Raw genomic sequence first — 18805 nt, forward strand, 5'->3', positions numbered from 1 at the left:
GTGCATAATACAAAGAGAAATTAGAAATAGATGTTTTTCTGGGAACATTAATTCTCAGTACATATAAATACGGGCCCTCATTATTAAAATTTATCTATACATATTAACGACAATGCCTTTCACCATCTAATTAGTTAACATCTCTGATTTAGATATTGTTTATACGGACGGAATTAGTTGAATTATTCTCTCTTCGGTTAATAAAGAAATATGAGCCCCCATTGTTTCACTTAAATTACCCATATAAAATCACCATTCACTTTCATGAGATATGCCGTGTATGGTGTATATACGTTAGTATGTTTTTTTTTTTTATTACCATTGGTACAGAACAGGTATCTATAATACAATTTCTCTCTTATTAAAGTTTCTGACGTAAGCGTTGCCAAGGCAACCAACACTAAGATTCTGGAAAGATTTTATAACTGAATTAAATATGTTGTATCCCAATTCTTCTGTCTCTTAGAAATGTAACCAATAATAATAGCTTTTTCATCTGTATAAAAATAATTTAGATGATAACTGATGTTTTCTTCATAGCTTTTTGTCTTTTATTAGTGAATATACTATGTGTTATATTTGCGAAGTGGACTTTAAAATAAAATGTACTTAAGAGTATATTTGGTCTCGAATCTATCATTTCAAGAAAAAATATTAACCATTTTGTTCCGTATTGTTAAAAGAAAAAATCGTCGTTAAGTATTACCACCTTATTATGGCGAATGGAAACAAATATTTTTTATATATACTGGTATTTAACGTTGAATAATGGGCTAAGGCAGCGTTTCCCAACCGGTGTGCCGTGAATGGGCCACTGGTGTGCCGCGAGGAATCGAAACAAAATTATTAATTTTATAGCAATCAAATTGTAAAACGTAGGGAAAAATGTATATTTGTATTTCACTTTACTATGAACCTCTACTATGAATCTACAATTCTAAGTTTCATACCGTGTTACTGTTCTATACATTTCTAATGTTGAAAAAAGTATTTGTTGTCATTGTTATCACCATTATTGATTCTTTATTGTTGCAGACTATTTCGTAACTTGAAAGTTTAAAATATCATTCAGTCCCTTCGACAAATTACCTACATTTGTGTTTTAAGAGTAAATGAGATTTGTTTGTTCGTTCGTTATTTAGTGATCTTCCTTCTTAGTAAAAGGTTGGATAAAGTTTTTAAAAAGAAAGCGTATTTTTATAAACTTGAGTCCAATATTTCATTGCAGTTGTTTTCTATTTTTAAATTAGAATGAAAATTAAGCATAATGATTTACCAGGGGGAAAATCAGTGTACGATCTTTCTTCTCTGTGAGAAGGAGATCAATAATCACAGAAATGTTTTATATTTACAAATATCTATAAGTGTGCCGCGAGAATCCAAGTAACACCCGTAGTGTGCCGCAAGTTGAAAAAGGTTGGGAAACGCTGGGCTAAGGGGTTTAAAAAATGATTAATGCTAGTCAGGGATGCAGCCACGGCGGGGGGTTTCACCGGGCCCGGATCTTCCTCTCCAAAACATACATTTGTATACTTGGGTCGATAGAATTAGTACAATACACGTTGGGCCACGGAAAACTTTGCATTTGAATAAATTTTACGTGAATCCCGAGAGCACATTTCACGAATGTACCTCGTTAAAAATAGGGGTGGCGAAAGAGTCGATCGCGCTTGAGTATCGTGTATTAGATCGCGAAAGTTTTAAGTAAACACTTATATTACACTAAAATCAAATGTTACTCCCCAATTGACTTATATGAGATCCAATTCAGGTAAAAATGATTTCGAATAACAACAAAGTGAAAACAAACTAATTCCATGGAAAATCGGGAGTCTATTAACCCTCTCGTTTGCTATGTCTAAAGATGGATGAGTGTGTTTGTTGTGGGAAGCTTGTTACTCTCATCAAAAATGACAATTAGCTAAGGCATTACTTCAGTTTCCAAAAAACGAACTATAACTTAGCCTTACTTTCTAAATAAAAGTAAACAAAATGAAAATGAAAGTGCAGTGTTAGTGGCAATTACACCTAACCTAGCTAGATCGCCAAAGAAGTGTTTACGCTAATTAAGATCACTGCATAAAAAACTTTGGCAACCCCTGACTTAGAACATGAAACTCACCAGTTAAATATTTAGTTTAAAGTTGCTCAATCGGTCATTACAACCTAAAATTTTTAGATTGTAGAATCGCAGTGATATTCTAAAACATTAAATATTGTATTCACTTTCAGCATGTATTTTGTTGTAGTTAATTTTTATTTCTTAATATTCTACAATCATAGTTTCGCAATTACAATTTTGCAGTTAGAATTCTGTATCTAGTTATTTCAGCCTGTGATTCCACAAATTCTTCTTTTTAAAATAACATAGAATCGCTATATTTTCTTTAAAACCATTGTGCATTATTTTTACTAGAACATTTTGAATTTCATATTGTTTACCTTTTGTAATGCACATAATTGGACATATAAACAACCAGGTCACAGAAACAAATATTGTGTTTTGTTTCTGTCGTATCCAAAGCAAAGTATTATTGTTTTTAATAAATGTTTTGCAAACATAATTTTGTTCCGAAACATACATATTTCCTGCAGCACTTAAGGGTGTAGATTGGAGAACTCTTTTCTGCATGAGAACAAAGCAAGTGAGAGAGCAGTGATTGAATGTGATGAAGGGACAACGTATTATTTAATTTCCTATATCTGTATCTGTATGTGTGTCGGAGGGAGAGAGACGCTTCATCGAACTGCGTTTTCAGTTCCCTCCCCTGAACCAAGCCGTGGGTCTGCTCAGCGTCAATAGTAGTGCTGTCCTGCCTGTTTGCTCGCCTGGCCCGGCTTCCCAACCACCCAACAGGAACAGACCGTGTGCACAATATACTTCAACCCTTTGGGCTCCCTTGCTACCAGTGTTGCTAGTCTTTCAGGCGAAAAATACGTATATGGACACTAAATTATCCGTATACAGGGTGATTATACCTAATTACGTTGAAAAACTTCGTTATATCAAATGCAGCAAATAGAACTTTGTCGAATCTCGTGAGCAACACTTGTCAAAAGACGTTAAGTTTAAATTTTCATTTCGTTTTTCATTAAACTTCTCCTCTCCTCTTTGTTCTCGTCTCCAGAATGAAACAAGAACCGAGAAAAGACGAGGCTCGTGGTCAACAGTGTTGCCACATTGGACTACAAAGAGCAGATTGGGAAATGCCCAGTCTACAAAAATATAAAATTGGACAACACGTTACTTTTAGGCTACTTTTAATTATCTCGGGACTATAACTTTTAAGAATACCCAATTTCTTATTTTCACGTATGAAATAACCAAAAAATATATATTAGTTTTATGTAATACTATAAAAGTTTTGTTTGTTGAATGTTCTATTCGCAATGAAGAATAGTTTTACTAACATGTTCGATACTAGTTCAATTTTTGTTTTAGTGCATTTTATGTCTAAACCTGGCAATACTATACTTTTACTGACTTTGCGCTATTGTAGGATCGCTAACCGTGTTGTTGTTTCAGTTAATTCCTAGGTCAAGAATTTAAGGTTAGTGTAAAGAGACAAGTTTTGCCGATAGATGTCACTACAATCTTCGTATCTCTCCCATATATTTTTTTACCTCTCACAAAAATTTACAATTTCTTTTACAAATTTCAACCTTGTAGGTTCAACTTTTTACAGAAGGAACTTCATAACCTATCACATGGAACAATCCGTGCCGATTTTTTTATTTAGAATTTTCTTCATTGTTGAAACAGTTCCATTGTTAAAGATTTAGGTAACCATTTCAACAATCAAGCAATTTCAACAATGAACAAAATTCTAAATAAAAAATTGGCACGGATTATTGCCTTCGATAGATTATGACGTTCCTTCTCTAAAAATTTGAAGTTTGTAGGTTGAAATTTGTAAGAGAAATCGTAAATTTTCGTGAAAGGTAAAAAAATATATGGGAGAGATACGAAGACTGTAGTGCCATCTATCGGCAAAACTTGTCCCTTTAAACCAACCTTAAATGAAGCCGTGTGAAGGTAAACATTGTAAAAGTGTTAGTATACTGCCTATATTAACATAATGAGTATGTGGAGTAAATATAATTTTAAAAATCCCCAAAACATCGCATCTTTTACAATATCATGGTGTGCTCAGTTCAGTGCACATTGTCGTTCTACTGTCTCTTACGTAGTACAGAGTTTGCCCTCACATACCACTACCAACAGCCACGGTCGCCACCTGGCAGATGTAAATAATACATTTTTATGTTTGGTCTACAAGTAGTTCAAATTCGCTCTTTTGGAAGCATAAATCAGCTACTTTTTAATCTTCAGATCTGGCAATACTGGTTCACCTAAGTTTTCAATGCTAAACATTCGTTTCAGTGTTGCATGATTCTTAGTATAAAAGCTATAAATTGATAAAATAATTATACGAACATAATAAAGAGCATTTATTAACATTTAAAAATATGAAAATCATTATACAATATAAAATGGTTTATGTATTGTTATCCTACATCTTTCGTGAACCTCTCTTTACGCTGAAAGTTTCTGTTAACTTTTAGGTGAAATTGAGGAAGGGCGAAGCAGATCATAAATTGTTTATATAAATTTACAAAATGAGACGAGCCGGTAAAAGCTATAGTCGATGATAAAGACGAGCTCAGACAAGAAAACCTTCTTTCTCGTCTCGTCTCGTGAGTACCACTACCAACGATTATGCCCTTTAGCAGCAGGGACGATTTCTGTGTAACTTTCAGGAAGGAGGTTTTCAGGTATATACTATATGCTTCAAAGATATCTAAATCTAGGGAGGCAGGTAAATTTTAGGAGAGCACGAGAACCTTCGCCTCCCTCCCTCGCCTCTAGAGTCGGAGGTCATACTCATACTCTTTACCTAAGGAGGGGTAGACCGTTCACTTCCGGTGCTTGGGGTCCATGGTTCGATCCCAGCTCGCGCGTGTGGACTTTGTAGTGGACAAACACGGTGCTCGTGGGTTTTCTCGGGGTTCTCCCGTTTTCTCTCACTTTCTTCATTCCACATTTCATTCATTTCTCATCATCACCGTCAACTTAAAAATTTCATTTCATTTTTTCTTTACCTAAGGAACACGGATGGTTAATAAAACTGATTATGAAGGGAACTGGTCTAATGAAAATATGACATGAATTAAAAAAGCCACGAGGAAACTCAGACACACAGCATTTTCTACCACAAATTCGTATGTTTCGTAATCGAACCACGGACTTCTTGCATCAAAGGTGCACATTCTGACACTTTTTAAATCTTTCTTTCTTTAAATCTCTTTTATTACTCTCGTTTCAATTTCTGTCTGGATGCGAAACATGGTCGCTTACTCTGAGGGATGAATGCAGACTAAAAATACTTGAGAACAAGATCCTGAGACGAATATTCGGACCCAAGAGGAATGGGAATGGGAAATGACGAAAACTTCATAACAAGGAACTGCATAGTTTATACCGTTCACCAAACATTGTTAGCGTCATCATGTCTAGAAGGTTCAAGTGAAAACAAGCCATGTAGCCAGAATGAAAGAAGGTAGAAATGCTTTCAATGTTTTAACTGGAAGTCCAATCGGAAAACGACCATTAGGAAGACCTAGGCGCAGATGGGAGGACAGCATTAAGATGGATCTCGCAGAAATAGGAATACAAAGTAGAAACTGGAACCAGGTGGCTAAGGATCAAAGGTAATGGAAAGCTTTTATAAACGCAGTATTGAACCTTAGACCATATACTTAGTTTCACTTTCTTGCCCTTTCCATATCGGAAATACTGATAGATGCTCATGCTCTTCAGAAACTCCAATGGATATACTAATCCACCTGACCTGTTGGCTTAGTAAAAATAGATCGAGGACAAGTAAGTTTTGTTTCGAATGTGATAGTACAATAGACGTCGAAAATATAGGGATCAACTGTTGAAACCGGAAGTACTGGATCTACCAGTTCCGGTTTTAATAAAGAGATCAATGTGGAGATGGAAACTATAAATAAAAATAATTATCGCTATCTGTTATTGTTTTTGGTTTATGGTGATGCATTTATAATGAAAGTGGATGACGTTTAGTACGTGTACAACACTTCGTGTTTCAATACAGGAATAAGAACAAAGATGCAACTCTTGTGACATCGAATTCTTGGTCTAGTGACATCGAATTCATTTAAGAAAAAAATACTTCTCACTGTCTCTCACTGGTTTCGTCCTACGGGAATCCAGTATTTAAACCGGAAATATTTGTACTTCCGGTTTCAACCAGGTATGGGTGAATGTGGAGGGTTTTCTTAGAATATTCAATACGTGAAATTCTCGCTTTCTCATCAAACGATGAGAATTGCGAAAGAACATTTTGGAGGGACAAAAGTCTATTTTGTTTTGTTGAATAAAGCGTAAACTTTTCATTGCACAGTAATATCGATACTTTTCGATTACTTTTTGGTGCTACCACTTCCGCACCCCTCGTGCCGCCTCTCATGCTGCTAATTTTAAGAAAACTAAATTTGACACTGGTCTATTCTTATACCGAAAATCACCAAATTCGGTGCAGCAGTATATTAGAAGTTGGTCGTCAAACATTCTTACATTTCATTTTTATTTCTATAGAAAATGCCCCCGTCCCTTCCACCCTTAAAATGATAATTTTCAAAATCACTGAGTTGTGTGACCATATATTTTTTTGAGAAGCTTATGTACGGAGTTTCAACTTCCTAACTTGGATTACTTGTGATATATTAATTTTTCGCATAAATTATAATCTCTGGCTCCCCTCTCTTCTTAGGATATGCATTTTAATAAAAATAACATAATGAAATCAGAATTTTGAGGTACTTGATAAGTACTTATATCCAAAAATTCATTTTAAACGGTTTAACCGTTTTCCGTAATTCTCTCACAAGCAAGATCACTTCCTAATTTGTGTATTAGATGCAATAAATTACTTGGGAGAATGAATCATTACACTACCAGAACGGATGAAGAATGAGGGAATTTATTACTCTCCCCCACCTCAGGAGTCAAATTCAGCACAACTCTGCCTTGCCAACAATGTAGGGATCAACAATCCGTTTGTATGAAATTTAAACCCAGAAGTTCACGAATTTCAAAAATTGTTGACGAATGACTCAGTATTGTCAAACAGTTTTGAATCACACTTCATTTTAATCGCAGACGAGTGAGTCAGTATCGTCAAAATTTTCAATCATACTTCATTTTAATCGAGGACAAAGGAGTCAGTATCGTTTTAGAGTTTTGATTCACGCTTCATTTTAATCAAAGACGATTGAGTCAGTATCACCAGAGAGTTTTGAATCGTGTTTCATTTTAATCGAAGACGAGTGAGTCAGTATCGTCATAGCGTTTTGAATAACGTTTTATTTTAATCGAAGACAAATAAGTCAGTATCATCATACAGTTTTGAACGGTACTTCATTTTAATCGAGAGGCCGCGGTAGCTCAGTGGTAGAGCGTTCATTTCTTTTGCATGGGATCCTTTGTTCAACCGAGTTCATGCCAAGTAAAGTTTGTGGTATATAAACACTATGTGCTTCGGTTTTCTCGGAGTTTTCCGGTTTCCTCTCACTTTATTCCTTCCACCATTTCATTCGTTTCTCATCCTCACCGTCTCCTTTAGCTTAATAGATATAATCGTGGGATGTAAAACTGAAAGATTTCATTTCATTATTTCAATCGAAAACAAGTGAATGAGTATCGCCACAGAAGTTTGAATCACGCTTCATTTCAATCGAAGACGAGTGAGTCGGTATCGTCACAGAAGTTTGATTCACGTTTCATTTCAATCGAAGACGAGTGAGTCAGTATCGTCATAGAGTTTTGAATCAGGTTTCATTTTAATCGAAGACATATCTGCAAAACACACTCTTGATCAATGGCTCTTACTATATTGAATTGTTGTATTCTGTTATTAAAGTCATATTTGCACTAAACTCAACCAGCCTTTAAAGTTGATTTATTTTCATATTGAGCTAAACTTTTAACGAGTTCTGACAACACTGTCTGCGAATTAGTCTATAAAATATTCTGGCCGCAAATGTGATTACACACTCCGAAGTTATTGTCTGTCATATATCGTCCATGCAGCAGCGCGAGCGACAGAATAGAAGAAGAACAAAGAAGATTAGTTTTAAAAATACCACGCTTGTCAGGAAGATTAAATACGATAATGGTAAACGTTTAAATTGAAAAATAGTTACACATACTTTGAATATTTGTCGATAGAACAGAGAAGTTCGTTCATTTCATCTCGGTAGTGAGGCACGGAAGTGAAAGTTATGTGGATTAAGATATTTGAAAGGAAATGGTATGCAAATAATTCATAAAATGTAATTTCCGTCTAGACACAATCTCTCTCTTTCTCTTTGCATCAGGAAATCATTAACGACTTGCTCTGTGAGTTAATTCAGTGATTTTCTTCTTCGTATAACGATGAATCAATAGTTATAACAGATGAATGCAACAATATTATTAACTCTTAACGAAAAGACACGCAAGAATGTCACAGTGTACACCACATGAAGGAGTTTGTTTTTTTCATAATGTGTACAACATGACCCTCTCCCTTCATACCCCACTTAAAATTTTTTTGTAACTTGAGAACATAGGAAATATTTAACCCTAGATTTATCGACTACAACCTCATTTAGCCTCATTTAAGTGTTGTATTCCACAGACAGTTGGTATTTTGTATCCTAAGCATTGTCATAGTGTTTTGAATCACGCTTCATTTTAATCGACCACGTGTAAGTCAGTATCGTCATAGAGTTTTGAATCATTATTCATTTTAGTCGAGGACAAGTGAGTCAGTATCGTCATAGAGTTTTGAATCATTATTCATTTTAGTCGAAAACAAGTGAGTCAGTATCGTCATAGAGTTTTGAATCATTATTCATTTTAGTCGAGGACAAGTGAGTCAGTATCGTCATAGAGTTTTGAATCATTATTCATTTTAATCGAGGACAAGTGAGTCAGTATCGTCATAGAGTTTACAATCATGCTTCATGTTAATCGAAGACATGCGGATCACACTCTTGATCAATGACTATATCATACTATATTGTATTGCTACACCATGACGTGCAGAATGTGAAGAGTAATTTTTTTGCGAGGGACGAAATATTTCACAAATTTTATTTTCTGTGTAAAATTGTTTTACAATTTCATGTGAAACTAAGTGTAGTGCATTGGAACTATCTCGTATCTTCTCTAGCTAATAGATAATGTTTCAATTGAGGAGGGTATGGGAAAAGTTGTAAGTTCTTAACTTCCAACATTCCCTCTAATTCTAGATTTTAAAGCACTATCAAGTTTCAGTTAACTTTATGAAAAATAATGAATCACTTACTCTGAAACTTTCGTAAATTCGGTGCGGGGAAGTGTCTGCATGAGAAGACAGAAATATTCACTGGAAACTTAATAAAATATAACATGATTATTCTAGGATAGAATCTTGTGGAGTATTTCATATTCCCGTCTATAAATGGTAGAGTTGAGTTGATTTTTAGTTTAATGTCCCGTTCAGCAGCGAGGCTATATGAGACGTGGACCTACTGATTAACGTGGAATCCGAACCACATGAGCCCCCGCCGGGAATCGAACCCGGGCCTCCCACGCCAAAGGCGCGTGCGCTAACCGTTTAGCCACGGAGGAGCTCTGTAAATGGTAGATACTATTTCCAGGTAGCATATAAATTACCGAAGGTTGCACAGTAGAAGTAAGGCTACGTTTCTTTATTTTGAGTTGAAGAGATGAATTTACCCTAACATTCTTCATTCATTTCAATCACAAAGAATTGTTGTTTAGAAGGTTAAAAAATATTTGAAGCAATCTTGCTTGGTGAAAACCAGTGGCGGATATAGCCCGGGACCTAACAGTTTTTTGAGTGACAAAAATAATTGAAGCTATCATTTATATATTATTGAAAGTTTATAGTGAACTTATGATATACCCACCACAGCCTGGGTTCTGTGTGACCACTCTCCCCCTCCCCAGATGCATGAAGACACAGATTTGTTAGTTCTTCTCTGATTGCCTTCTCTCTACTGAGCACAATTTTGCTATTCCAGGAACAAAGTTGCACCCACATAAGATCTACCGTATTGAAACTATTCAAGATGATGCAAGGAAAATTAAAGACTTTATTTCAATTGTATACACTTTCACACGATGCGATAGTTTCATCCATTTACCGCAAAGGTAAAATAGCAATTTTCAAAAAATCTTTCTACTCAGAGAAAAGTAGTATTTCATAACGCCCAAGCATCAGCGGATGTTGTAGCAAATACTGATGACGTTTTCGTACTTCTAATGTATGGTTCGAAAGGGAGCAGATACTTGAACAACATAAGTTCCTAATTTTACGTAAGCCCAATCTGTAAATAGTCAATAACTACACAATTTAAGTTGGTTCTATTACACGAATGAGCCATAAGTCTTACAATATTTCCACAACCCAAACAGCAGGCGCATGTGTAATCCATGATCTTCCTTAAGTACAAGGTCAAACTGACGCAAGAGGTAGTGTGATAAGCGGGCTATTTAACAAGGAAGACACCACTTTGTCAGTACCTTCAGTCAGTTTCCAGTGACAGTGACAATGAGTGCTCAACAACGTTGATACGTGACAGTAACATATTGAGTTCTACCCTTGGGCATAGTGCTGCGGAAGCAATCCAAAATGTGTCTCATGCAAAAGGAGGAAGTGCAGTGAACCACAGCACATCTAGGGGTGCGCATGAGACGAGTCGAGACAGGATTTTCCTGACAAAATTCGAGTCGAGACACGGCTCTTCCAATAGAGAAATATACAGTTTTCGAGTCGAGACATCACTTTTACAGCACGTTTTTGAGACGAGACAGCCACAAATCGTGTCTCGTGCGCATCCCTAAGCACATCAACTTCCTGGTGTAGAAATTTTGTGCAGATTGTAAAAGTGTTAAGGTCCAACCATCCCAGGGTAGCAGATTCTGACATCATACAACACGCTATTGAGGAAAATTAATCAAGCAGCACACGACGATTGTTAAACCAACTCGAAATGTCCGACTTCGCTATAGTGCGTCACCTTCACGAACTCGAAAAACACACCAGCAACTGCTGCATTGTATAACATGATTTCATCCCATCTGAGGTCTGAATGTATATGTGTCGACAACTGCTGCAAAATCCGCGTGATGTATGATGCGGATTTCCTGAAACGGTTTGTCACGTGCGACAAAAAGTGGACATTTTTCGAAATCTTTGGCAAAAACAGTGGTTGAGCAAGGGCTAACTTCCAGAATCAGTCGTCAAACAGCGCCGTCTCGTAGACAAAGTCGTGCTCTTTGTGTGGTGGAACTACGAAAGGGTAACCCAGTTCGAGCTTGTTCCTAACAGTCGCACCATCAATCTAGAACTTTATTCCGAACAATTCGAGCTGACGTATGTTGTATTACACCAAAAATAATCCTTCATTCCTTACTCGTAACCGCGATTTGCTGAAACATGATAACGCAAAACCACACGTGGGCCGAAAAACGCAACGAAAATTTCAGGAACTTGCTGATATTGAACCGACGCCACACCTAAGTAGAGGTGTGCACGGGCCCGGCCTGGCCCTTGAATTTATAATGTGAGGCCCGATCCGAGTCCGAAATACGTTTTAGCCTTTAGGCCCGAGCCCGGCCCGAGCTCATGTGATAATCAAATGAGTCCGAAATAAGCCTGAATTACAGAGTTGAGTTGATTTTAGTTTAGCGTCCCTTTCAGCAGCGAGGCTATATGAGACGTGGACCTACTGATTAACGTGGAATCCGAACCTCATGAGCTCCCGCCGGGAATCGAACCCGGGTCTCCCACGCCAAAGGCGCGTACGCTAACCGCTTAGTCACGAGGGAGCTCGCCTGAATTACAGAAACTCAATAATTAACGCAAAGTTGAATTTTTATTTAATTAGAGTTTTAATTATAACTAACTAACTCTATGGCCTATGGAACCCGGAGGTTCAATGCCGCGTTCACAAAAGCTCACCACTGACTTCTATCCTTAGCCAATTGGATCCAGTTTCTACTTTGTATTCCAATCTCTGCGAGATTCCTCTTAATATTGTCCTCCCATCTGCACCTAGGTCTTCCTAATGGTCGTTTTCCGATTGGTCTTACCGCTAACACTTTGAAAGCGCTTCTACTTTCTTCCATTTTAGCTACATGACCTGACCACCTAAGCATTCTAGACTTGACGACCCTAACAATGTTGGGTAAATAATATAAATTATGTAATTCTTCGTTATGAAGTTTCCGCCATTCCCCATTCCCGTTTTCCTTGGGTCCGGATACTCGTCTCAGAATCTTGCTCTCAAATACTTTCAGTCTATGTTCTTCCCTCAGAGTAAGTGACCATGTTTCCCAGCCATACAAAACAACAGGCATGATTATCGTTTTGTATATTTTAAGCTTCAAATTCCTGGACAGAATTCGCGACAACAAGAGATTTTGAACCGAATAGTAACGCGAATTCCCTGCTTTTAGTCGACATTTAATTTCTCCGTGAAAATGATTTTTCTCTGTTAATATTGATCCTAGATATTTGAAAGTATCCAGTTTATCAAAATTATTATTTAATATTTTAACGCATCCGTAATTTTCTGTATTACGGTCCCGACACACTTCCATGTATTTAGTTTTCTCTGCATTTACTTGTAAACGTATGTCCCTGCAAGCGTTTAATAAGATCTCTGCATTTCTTTCTATTGTTCTCCTATCATCCCCTAGCTTACATAATTCAGAGAGAATAACGAAATAAAGGTTGTCGTTTACACTTACTAACTATATGAATCCTATAAAGAAAATGATCATTTATATAAATTTCGTCTGCCTTAGCCTGGGTGAATAATTGTGGGAATAATTGCGCTAAATGTTTCATTTAATTTCATTTATATAAATTTTCATGAAATGGAAACATGAATACTTGCAATCTTTAAAACAAAATGCCAATGTGTGTAAATTCTTATGCTGATGGATGTGTACTGGGCTTAGTCAGATAGTCCTCAAAGCAGTCATTGGCGATTGCTGTGGATAAAAAGAATGGAATCCATACTCTGGTTCCTTAAACTTTCACTATCAGATAAACTAAGCACATTTATTTCTGTTACTTTTAGTTTTTCTCTCCACTACACAGTTAGCTTTACTCTCAATTCCACAATGATAATCAGATTTATTGGGTGGGCGTCTCAGATTACAAATTTAGATGTGCTTTAAAATTTTCTCCTGAAAGAACGGTCCGATAAATATCGTTCTATAGTATATTTACAAAGTTAGGCCCGAAAAAAAGCCTGAGAAATGAAATGTAGTTGTTTATTTAAAAATTTATGGCCCGAACACAGCCCGAACCCGAAGTGATCTATGCTTTGTAGGCCCGACCCGGCCCGAGCCCGTGCAGACCTCTGCGCCCAAGATGTAGTCCTGATCTCATTATTTTTGATTACCACCTGTTTCAGTTCATGGCGCACTTTCTGAAATCATGATGCTTCATCAACCAACAGGATGTGGGAACAGCAGTGATTGACACCTTTGCCTCTAACAAGGGAAGAGAGGGAGATTATATATCGAAGTGGAAGATGGTTTATACACCAATCGAAATCACTAATTACGCTTATTACGAAACTGTAATAAAAATTTTCCGAATGCATATACTGTGCGAGTTATACGAATATACAGCGCATCCAGAAAGTCCGTTTCCACCCCTAGATATCGCAATCGGTAAGACAGATGCCAAAACAAGAAAACACGTGTTTGATCATTTTAAAAGTACAACGTATTAAAACAAAAATTGTTGTCGCAGGGTCCCAGGCGGAGTCCAACTCAAAAATTGCAAATGGTGACGGGATGAAGTAGCATATTGTTGGAAAGCTGTTTGGAAATTAACGAAGACGAAAAAAGTCTCGACTCTCTAAAATTACCATGTGCAAAATGGCAGCCAGTCAAAAGTCATTGTAAAGTCTATGATTACCCTCATAAATTTAAAATGGTGCGACTGATGTCAAAACAGAAAAACACGTGAGTAATCATTTCGAAAGTAGAATGATTGAAAGTAAAAATATTTGTCCCATGGTTCTCCACATGGTCCCGGATGGGGTGCTACTCAAAATTTTCAAATTTCAAGGGGGGTCAAATAAAATATTGTTTGAAAGCTGTTGTTAAATGAAACAACTACTTGTGTATGGATGTAGGCATGTAAAATAAACTACGATTTAGCATTTTTGTCAAACACAAAAATCTAGAAAATCAGTTTGAGACTATATTCTAACCAGTTCCGATGCAATCTGATACAATATTCGGTAAAAATGAGAAAGTTTCAATTAAACATGCAAATGATTTGCACCGTACATACATTCGGACCAATAATATTAGTTTCTTAACGAGCATAGTTAGTGCTTTCAATTAGTGTGTAAACTACGTTCCACTTTCATATGTAACTTAGGTCCCTTTTCATTTTTCTGTTCTTGTCCTTTCTTTTCTTTTTTCTTTTTTTCTGTTTCGTTCGTTTTTTCTTTCTTTTAACATTAATGGGGCCCGAAGAGGAGAATCTCACAGTAGGCGCATTTCCTTTCTTTACGTTGCGTACACGAATTAAAGTTTAAGCAAACGAACACCCGACTACAGAAAAAAGAACTAAAACACAAGATGTTTGCACAATGTTATCGTAGAGCGTCCAGATTTGTTCCATCTGCTTCGTTTAACAACAGCTTTTAAAAAATATGCTACTTGACTCCCCATGAAATTTGAACATTTTGAGTAGGACCCCGTCTGGGACCCTGGGGAGGACCCTAGGACAAATACTTTTACTTTCAATCATTCTACTTCCGAAATGATTACTCACGTGTTTTTCTGTTTTGACATCTGTCGCACCATTTCAGATTTATGAGGGTGTCCAAAAACTTTACAATGACGTTTTTGCTGACATTTTGACCAGCCGCCATTTGGTACATGGTAATCTTAGAGTCGAGACTTTTTTCGTCTTCGTTAATTTCCCAACAACTTTCCAACAATTTGCACTTTTTGAGTTGAACTCCGCCTGGGACCCTACGGTTGACCCTGCGACAATTTTTGTTTTGATACGTTGTACTTTTAAAATGATCAAATACGTGTTTTCCTGTTTTGGCATCTGTCTTACCGTTTGCGATTTCTAGGGGTGGAAACGGACTTCCTGGACACCCTGTATATTCATATAACTCGCACAGTATATGCATTCGGAAAATTTTTATTACTGTTTCGTAATAAGCGTCATTAGTGCTTTCGATTGGTATATAAACCATCTTCCACTTCCATATATAATATCCCTCTTTTCCCTTGTAAGGACAAGACATGCTATCGACATGCAATCGAGAAACTGGCAAGAAGGAGATTGGAATCAATCTAACATGAGGGGCTATGGAATGTTAAACAGTTTGCAATTTAATGTAATAAGTACAGGTATTTTGTGCATTAGACTTGTGACAACCTTGTACCTCTAATAGCTGCAGCCGTTGTCAGTACTCATTCCGAGCCTTTCATCAAAGGCAGTAATGTTGTAGTATTAATATGATCCATTACGATGCAAATGGAAGACAGTGAATGATTATCTGTCTTCTGTACCAACTTCGAATACATTTTCCCAAGAAAAACCCACTGTATTTTGTCTTTTGGTTTGCACAAACGAGTGTTAAAAACGTGAAAGTCAGAAATATATTTTGAAGACTCATTTTTTTTTGTGTGTGTGTTTGTAGGTATATATATATATATATATATATATATATATATATATATATATATATATATATATATATATATATATATATATATATATATATGTGTGTGTGTGTGTGTGTGTATGTATGTATGTATGTATGTACATACGTACTGCTTCGGGTACGTCTGCAATAACAGCAACGAAGAGGATGTGGATGAAAATTTACATGTACAGAAGCAGAGTGGTTCAAATAAAGAAGAAGAACATGTAACCCAAAATGCAAAACACTCTCGCCTGGAATAGATTGACTGCTGTGAATATAGGAGCCGCTTATATGGCTCCTCTGGGCCTCAGCACTAACCATTGGATTTTTGCGTTGGAATTAATTTCACATTACATTGTGATGCACTGAAAAAGAATAACCATATGATCGTATGTTCCACCTAAGGTAGAGAAGAGCATATCCATTGAGTGATGATTGAAGATTCTTTAGCCAAGCAGAATGTTAAAGTACACAAGATAGGATGATCAACAAATATTTCAAGTAGAACAGACAATTATCCAAACAGACGATTATTTATTTACTGTATACACAGGGCGCTTCAAAACAACACGGACAACGTTTTGAAGGTGATTCCTGACACCAAGATAAGAAGAAAACTATATACCAACCTGGGTGCACAAATGCTTCCTTTCGGAGTTACAGGCTGCCAAAAACATGAAAAAATAAACTTTAGATGTCCACAGCGCCAAAACTATGGTACTAACCGTAGTCGGATCAAGACTTCACTTAGGATCTAGCATGTGCGATATCCAAAAATACATATCTCAGGATCCTAAGGTACTCACGCAACAATCTTTATAGAAGGAGTTTGGCTACGGGCATGTAATTTGAAGTACTCACCAACTACCTTTATAAAAATTGTTGAGGAAGTGCCATAAGATTTTGAAACATGGATATTTGTTTAGAGCACATACTAGTTCATAAGTGAAGTCTTGACCCGAATACGGTAGGTCCCATAATTTTGGAACTATGGGCCTTTGAAGTTCATTTTTTTATGTTTTCGGCATCCTGTAACTCGAAAAGGAAGCACTTGTGCATCCAGGTTGCCCTATATTTTTTGTCTTATCTTGATGTCAGGAATCATCTCCGAAATGTTGTCGGTGTTGTTTTCAAACACCTGTATAGTAAATAAAACTTTAAAAAAAGAGAGAATGAGACTTTCGTGAATATTTAGTTTAGAAATTGAAATTTAATCGAAATGAGAAATTCGATGTTTTAAATAGAAAGCTTAGCAAACAATGAGATTTATTTTCGAATTTTGATACTGTGTCACAATGTAATCATGTACGTAGAAGGTTAGATTAGTGAGACTCTTGGTTTGCTTGTTTACGTGCTGAATTGATTTGTTTGTTTTTAACACATAATTAGTTTGGTGTTCGTTCATTAATTTTACATAGTTATGGGAAAGTCATAGTCATACTATTTTACATAGTCATTTTACATACCCCACACCTTCCATACTAGTATCTCGGAATAATACAGTTATCAGTACTTTCACCCGCCCTCTCCATGCTAGTATCTCGGAATAATACAGTTATTAGTACTTGCACCAACTGTTTCTATGCTTGTATCTCGAAATAATACAGTTATTAGTATTTGTACCCCAGCCCCTTCCATATTAGTATCTGTGTAGTGAATGAAAGCCTTAATGAGCGATAATGAGGGAAATTAGACGAAGGTTAGTGCACCGAAAACGTATTTGATTGCATCACCACTTAGCATATCCCAGAAGAGTTCACATAAAGCGTTCCGGATAGCAAAAGCTGAAATAAACAAATGTTACGTGCAATCTGAACGCTTGGAAATTTCATTTGTAATATTTGAGTAGTAATATTGAAAATTGTTTTGTGGTTAACAATACTTCTGTTGTCCCAGTGTATCGTGTAGGTTGGAATTCTTTCTCTTAATAAAATACAGTTTCCAAGTCAATGTACGATTAATTTCATCGTTCAGAATACATTTTCAGGAAACAGGGCTTTATTGAGTTCCTTCTTACTACTCTGAAATGAAATGAAATCTTTCAGTTTTACGTCCCACGTTTATGCATGCCAGGCTAAAGAAGACGGTGATGGTGAGAAATAAATGATATGGTGGAATGAATAATGTGAGAGAAAACGGAAGAAATCCGAGAAAATCCACGAACACGGTGTTTGTCCACCACAAAGCGGAGTAGGAATCGAATCAAGCACCCCAAGCACCAGAGGTGAACACTCTACCACTGAATCAGCACGGCCCCCTACCTTTATTTAGAGTTATGTCTCTTGAATAAATAATTACTTAGACAGTGTCTCTCTTTGTGAAGGTAAAAGATTTTACAAGTAAATTTTCCGAGACTTGGGTCTCATAATGTTCAACTGCACTGGGATTTTTCTTTCTACATATTATTTCCACAAGACTTGTATGATAAAGAAGTCTTCTAATGAGATTTGTTTATGCTTTGTCAAGAAAGTGCTCAGTTTAATGTAGTGGAAACGGTTGTGCAACTCACAAATGAAACTATTTTATTTTTTGGAAGCTAAAACCGAATGTATGTTTGAAAATACTATATATGACATTATTTCGCTACAGTAAGCCATACTATATATATATATATATATATATATATATATATATATATATATATATATATATATATATATATATATGAAAGCGTTAACAAAACCGAAGTAATACATTTGGGAAATGTAGTGGAAAACAGGTTTTTTTCGTGGCTTTATTTTGTTTCAGTTCACTTTCCTTTTTTTTTCACCTTTTCTTCTTTTGGTTGTGCAAATTGCATCTCCCACTTCGAATGCGGTCAGCTTTCAAATTACATCTGGGATTAAAACAAATTCATTTCCTGTGCAACAAATTACACAAAAATTCTCGTTTACTGGGAATAATATACTTTTCTGTGGTATGGGTGTCTTACTGAGGGAAGGGAATCAGAAGAAAAAAGAATCTGTTAATATACTAGTATGCACTAAAAGGAAACAAAAATTCCACCAACTACTAAGTAAGA

At 36.3% G+C, this 18805-nt stretch overlaps 1 protein-coding gene across 2 annotated transcripts in view; it reads left to right on the plus strand.

Annotated features, from left to right (window-relative positions):
• LOC145670402 (uncharacterized) overlaps positions 1–18805 on the plus strand; it is a 459655-nt gene that overhangs the window by 56307 nt on the left and 384543 nt on the right. The window lies entirely within an intron of this gene.

The sequence above is a fragment of the Thermobia domestica genome, chromosome 14 (genome assembly GCF_964235325.1).
Source record: "Thermobia domestica chromosome 14, izTheDome1.hap1.1, whole genome shotgun sequence".
Taxonomy (NCBI): Eukaryota; Metazoa; Arthropoda; class Insecta; order Zygentoma; family Lepismatidae; genus Thermobia; species Thermobia domestica.